The sequence below is a fragment of the Sciurus carolinensis genome, chromosome 6, assembly GCF_902686445.1.
Source record: "Sciurus carolinensis chromosome 6, mSciCar1.2, whole genome shotgun sequence".
Taxonomy (NCBI): domain Eukaryota; kingdom Metazoa; phylum Chordata; class Mammalia; order Rodentia; family Sciuridae; genus Sciurus; species Sciurus carolinensis.
Genome location: NC_062218.1, coordinates 146267013 through 146273231, shown reverse-complemented (window position 1 = coordinate 146273231; position 6219 = coordinate 146267013). Strand labels below are relative to the sequence as shown.

At 42.2% G+C, this 6219-nt stretch overlaps 1 pseudogene; it reads left to right on the top strand.

The window, feature by feature from the left end:
* Positions 1 to 650: 650 nt before the first annotated feature.
* On the top strand, positions 651 to 1267 carry LOC124987660 (MOB kinase activator 3C-like; annotated as a pseudogene).
* The last annotated feature ends 4952 nt before the right edge of the window (positions 1268 to 6219 follow it).

Below are 6219 nucleotides of genomic sequence, written 5' to 3'. Positions count from 1 at the left end.
AATTCAAAATCTTGAGCCAAAGAATAAATTGGCAGTATGCTACTACCAAATTTCAAAATATTCTACAAAGTTATTTTAATCAAAACAGCATGAAATTGGCACAATTGCACACAAACCAGTGAGACACAAATGAGTGCCCAGAAATGACTCTGGCAATATCTACCACCAAAGAATTATCAACAGAGGCACAGAATAGACACGCTGAAGAAAGGACAGCCATTCAGTATACTGTGCTGGAAACAGGATAGTCACATGCTGAAGACTGAACCTCATCACCAGGACTCACGTTAGAAAGATGAATTCAGAATGGATGAAAGACTGAAATATATGACCTGCAACAGGTGCAAGAAGAAAACACAGGAGAAATGACCCTGAAATGGGTAAGGACTTTTCGCACAGGACCCCAAAAGTATGGGGAACAAAACAAAAGTAGAAAAATGGAATTTCAGGAGCTGGTATTGCTTGGTGGGCAGGAGGGTGGCCGCAGCCGGCTGGGCAGGACAGGAATGCAGGCAGGCAGGCAGGCAGGCGAGGGGAGTGACCCAGTGTGTTGGCATGTGACTGCAGCCCAAAGGAGGACTTGCGCTCTCCTGTTGTGGCAGACCCGTGAAGGATCCTCAGGTCCCTGCCACTGGACACCAAGCCTGGCCATGGCACTCTGCCTGAAGCAGGTGTTTGGCAAGGATCAGACGTTCCGGCCACGGAAGCGCTTTGAGCCAGGCACCCAGCGCTTTGAGCTGCACAAGAAGGCACAGGTCACTCAAGTCGGTCCTGGACCTGCGCATTGTGGTGGAGCTGCCACCCATCGATGACTGGATCGCCGTGCACGTGGTGGACTTCTTCACCGCATCAGCCTCGTCTATGGCACCATGGCTGAGTGCTGCAGCGAGTCCAGCTGCCTGGTCATGGCCCACGGCCCTGCTACGAATACCGCTGGCAGGGTGAGTGCCAGTTCCCGTGGCCTGACAAGCTCTCTGCACCTCACTGTAGGGCATTACTCATGGACTGGACCGAGGGCCTCGTCAACGACGAGGATGCCTTCCCCCCGCGTGCTGGAGTTCCCTTCCCCAAGAACTTCCAGCAGGTCTATACCAAGATCCTGGCCCTTCCTCTTCCTGCCCATGTCTATATCCACCACTTGGACAGCATCCTCAGCATGGGGGCCGAAGCGCCCGTGGACACCTGCTACAAGCACTTCCGGTTCAGCCCGCTGGACCAGCGGGAGCTGGAGTCACTGAGGGAAATGACAGAGCAGATTTGTCACTGAGCCCAGGCCTGAACTTTGTTGCCCATCAGATGGACCATCTGAACACAGCGTGGCTGGGGAGGGGATCCTTGGGAGTCTGATGACAGAGGAATCTGAAGGCCCTAGGACCCCTCCACATACCCAACACCTCTGGACTTCTGCTTCTCAGACGTCTGCCTGCATGTCCTCCTGACTGTTTCTTCTCTGACCCTTCCCTAGTGGTTCCCAAGCCTATCTGGGGAATGTGGATATGGTTGTGGCTGAGGTGACAGCAAGAGTGTAAGCGAGCACAGATACCAGTGTGAGTATGTGTGTGATTTTGACTATGGGGTGTCTGTGAGAGACAGGCCCTCCCTAGCACACAGTAGGCTCTCCATAGATGTTGGGTGAATGGAGGGATGGGTGGATGGATGAAGAGGTTGGGACCATCAGACTGTGACCACTGTAGGAGTACTGACAGTCATTGTCCCCTCTCAGGGCATCTGACGGTGTCATGCATGAAATGTGGTTGCAGATATATCTGTATGGTGGAATCTTCCAGGCTACCATCTTCCATGAGCAGGAGTCCTGGGGAGTTAGGTGGAGGTTGGAAGCTGGAAACTTACCCTGAATTCCTTAATCCCCTGGCCCACCACAGATGTGGGTTCTCATTTGCCCAGTCAGGGATGCCTATGCCTCCAGAAAGGCCTGATTAGCGTGTCTCCTGGGGTTTGGGAATGATCCCTAATGTTCACAAAGATCCCCTGACTTTTAAACCAGGACTCTTAGACTCTAATCTCCCAGAATCTACAAAACTGACTCCTAGGATCTGAAGTCCAGCACAAAATAATCCTCTAATCCAAGGATCCAGTGGATTTGAATTGGGAAATCTGAAGTCTTTTCTCCCATCCCAGGACACTGAGGATCTTATAGCTGATAGAGAGACCACCCCATCCTGGAAGTACCTGCCTCCTTCCCACCTATCCCTGAGACATTCTGGGTGATTAGGTCTCTAAGCACAGCTATCCACAGAGAGACTGGCATGTTCTTTCAGTACTCCACTGCTCAGTAACTCCATGCCCAGCCCTGTACCCAGACAATGCAGGTGCAGAAACTAAGGCAGGAATAGGATTCTGCCCTCCCAAAGCCTCTGCAGTGGGAAGCTAGGATACAATGCCAGAAAGGACCCGAGAATCATCTTGTCTGTCTCTCAATGTGCAAAGGAGGATGCTGAAGCTGGGAGAAGAGGGAGAAGCTGTCTTTCACGGAGCTGGAGTAAAGACCAGGGGCCTGCCTCCCACCTTAGGACCCCTGATTGTTACACAGAAATGCACATGGAAAAAGGGGTTTACAAACCCTCCTCAGGACAGAGCTGTTCCTGCTTTGAGCAAGGATTTCTTAGCCAGAGAGCCCCACCACCCCTTGGGTTGACTGGGGTTGCCTGCTGATCCAAGCCTCCAAAATTATGCGCCTCTTGATAGCCTATAAACTGCCTGCCCACTGGGGAAACAGATGGGACTCTTGGGGCCAGCCATCTGGATCTGGGACTTCTGCCTTTGCTGCCTCCAGAGAAGTTCCCGAGGGAAGCATGCTGGCCTGGCAGCTGTCTGTGTCTGTGGAGTGAGCTTGCACAGAGGATTCTAGACGGTAGCAAGGGCTGATGGGGTCGGGGGAGGGAAATCTACTTTTGTGAAATAGAAGGAAGACTTAAAAGAAAAAAAAAAAAAAAAGAAAAATGGAATTTTATCAAACTAAAAAGCCCTGAGCAGCAAAGGAAACAATCAGCAGAGTGAGGAGACACCTAACACATGGGAGAAAATATTTTCAAACTATACCTCTGACAATGGTTAGCATCCACAGTGTACAAGGAATCAAAAAACTCAATAGCAAAAACCAAAAATTAAAATTGACCTGACTTTAAAATCAATGCTCAACCTAAATAGACACTTTTCAAAACAAGATATATAAATAGCCACTAAGTAGTTGAAAAAAACGCCTAACATCATTAATCATCAGGGAAATACAAATTGAAACCACAATGAGATATCACCTAACTTCAGTAAGTCTGAATGGCCGTTACCAAAGACAGAAGATAACAAGAAGTGCTGGCAAAGATATGGATAAACGGGAACCCTTTAGTAGAAATGTAAATTAGCACAGGTATTGAAAAGGGTATGTAAGTTCTTTAAAAGGTTAAAAATAGGGTTGCCATGTGATTCAGCAATACCACTACTGGTATATATCCAAAGGAAATGAAATTGGTATATCAAAGAGACATCTGCAGTACCCTTTATTGTAGCACTGTTTGCCAATGCCAAGATAGAAATCAACCTTAAGTGTCCATCAGCTGTGAATGGATAAATAAAATGTGCTTCATATACCTGATAGAATAGCATTCTACCATAAATAGGATGATATCCTGTCATATACAACAACATACATAGAACTGGAGGTCATTATGACAAGTGAGATAAGCCAGGCACAGAAAGATGAACTGCATGATCTCATGTATACTTGGAATCTAAAGTCGATCTTGCAGAAGTTGAGAATAGGATGTTGGGTAACAGAGCTGGGGAGTGGAAGGGAGGGGGCGAGGTGGAACTAAGGGCACTATATAGAGTTATCCAGTGGTAAGAGTTTCTGGAGTGTTAGTGCACAGTAGAATGGCTGTAGGTGAAGATCAGGTACTGTATTCCTTTTAGCTATAAGAAATGATATTTAACCATGAATGATTTTTCATCATGAAGAAATGACCAGTAATTGAGGATATGTTTAACCTGACTTGAACATTACACAAATGTATACATATATAAAAAAATCACATGGTACCCCTTTGTTCTATATAATTTTTTGTATGCATCAGTTAAAATAAAATTTTATGATGTTTATTCGCCATGCATGTTATTTAAGTTTTCCGTTGATGTACTGTAATTATACACAAGAGTGGAATCCAGGATGCCACATTCAGACATGCACATAACCTAACTTGAACAATCGTGCTCCCCAGCACCTTCCCTGGGCCTCCCCTTCTCTCTCTCTCATTCACTTGCTCTACTCTACTTTTCTCCCTTCTATTTTAATTACTGCATTGTAATTCCACCGCTGCAGGATTCACTGTGATGTGTTCATACATGGATGCAGCATAGTTTGGTAGATTTCATTCCTTATGTCTTCCTCTCCTCCCTCCCAGCATGTCATTTTACTGCAGTGGAACAAATTAACAACCCATCATTCTGCTTAGTTACCAGAGCAGTTTGAATTTACTCATTTTGACAAAACTCCTGTGTTATACTGTTATTAGCTATAACCCTAATGTTGAGTGTTAGTCTTTCAATTTACTCATCCTGTATATTTACTACTTGGCATCTTTTGATCTGCTAATTATTTTCTTTGCCCTACTCTGACCCTAGTAAGTATTATTTAATTTTCTATTTCTGTATATTTCACTTTCCTTTTAAAGGATTGCGTACGTATGTGAGATCTTGCAATGTTTTTATTTCTGTATCTGGTTTATGGATGATTTTAACAATACTCCTCACAGTCTTCCATTTATTTGTGTCTTCTTCAATGTCTTCCATCTACATTTTTTAGTGTTTGATGTACAGGACTTTTACCTTCTTAATTAAATTTATTCCTATGTATTTTAATGCTATTGCAAATGGAATTGTTTTCTTGACTTTTTATTCATTTACCTATTTTTGGATAGGTCCTTGTGTGTAGAAATGGCATAGATTTTTTTTTTTGCATGTTTTTTATTTCCTGCAACTTTACTGATTCTATTCATTAACTCTAATAGCTTTCTGGTGGTTTGGGGTCTTCTTTTTATAGGACCAAGTCATCTGTAAATAGGAATAATTTTCTTTCTTTCCAATTTGAATATCTTCTATTTCTTGCTTTTAATAGTATGTTAAATAGAAGTGGAAGATTGGACAACCTCATCATTTACCAGATGTTATGGAAAAAGCCTTCAGTTTCTTCCCATTGTTTATCATTGAGAAACTTCCCTTCTATACTAAGTTAAGACTTTTTATCAAGAAAGGCTGTTGAACTTCTTAAATACTTATTCTGCATCAATTTATATAACCAGGTAGCTTTTGCTTTTCAGCCTGTTAATGAGATCTGTCTCACTGATTTTATGTATGCTAAATCAGCCTTGCATGCTTGGGATAAATCCCATATGGTCACATTGTATAAACTTTTTTACATGGTGTTGAATTTGATTTGCTATTATTTTATTCAGAAAATTTGCATCAATGTTCATAAGAGACATATTGGCTTATGTTTTCTTGTGTCTCTGTCTTAGGTATGAAAGTGAATCTGGTCTTGTGAATTGTGTTGGGGAGTATTCCCTCCAGATATCCGGGGGAAGAGTTTAGAAAGTATTAGTATTAATACTTCCTTAAAAGTTTGATAAAATTCATCTTAAAGGCCATATGGTTCTGGAATTTTCTTTTGAAGTTCTGAATTACTACTCAAATCTCTTTGTTATTGGTCTGTGTAGACTTTCCATTTTTGTTTGATTCAACTTTGATGTATTGTATTTTTCTAGAAAACTTATCCATTTCCTCTAGGTTATCAAATGTGTTGACATGTAGTAACTGAAAATAGTTCCCTATCCTTTCTCTCAGGTATCCTTTGTGAGGTGTCTACCTTTATTTCTGGTTTTTGTACTTAGTCAAGCTAAGGGTTTGTGAGTCTTTTTCCAAAAAAAAAAAAAAAAAAAAAAAATCAACTTTAGTTTAATTTCATTATTTTTTTTGTTCTGTATTTTATTTATGTTCTGGTTTATTATTTCTTTCCTTGTGTTAACTTTGAATTTAGTTTATTTTTTAAAGTTCATTAAAGCTTAAAGGTTTGCTACTTATTTGATACCCTTCTTTTTAACATGACCATTTATTGTTACAGACTTTCCTCTTGAACTACATTTTGCCATATTCCACAGGCTTCCATTTTCGTTTGTCTCAAAACATTTAAAAATGTTCCCTTTTGATTTC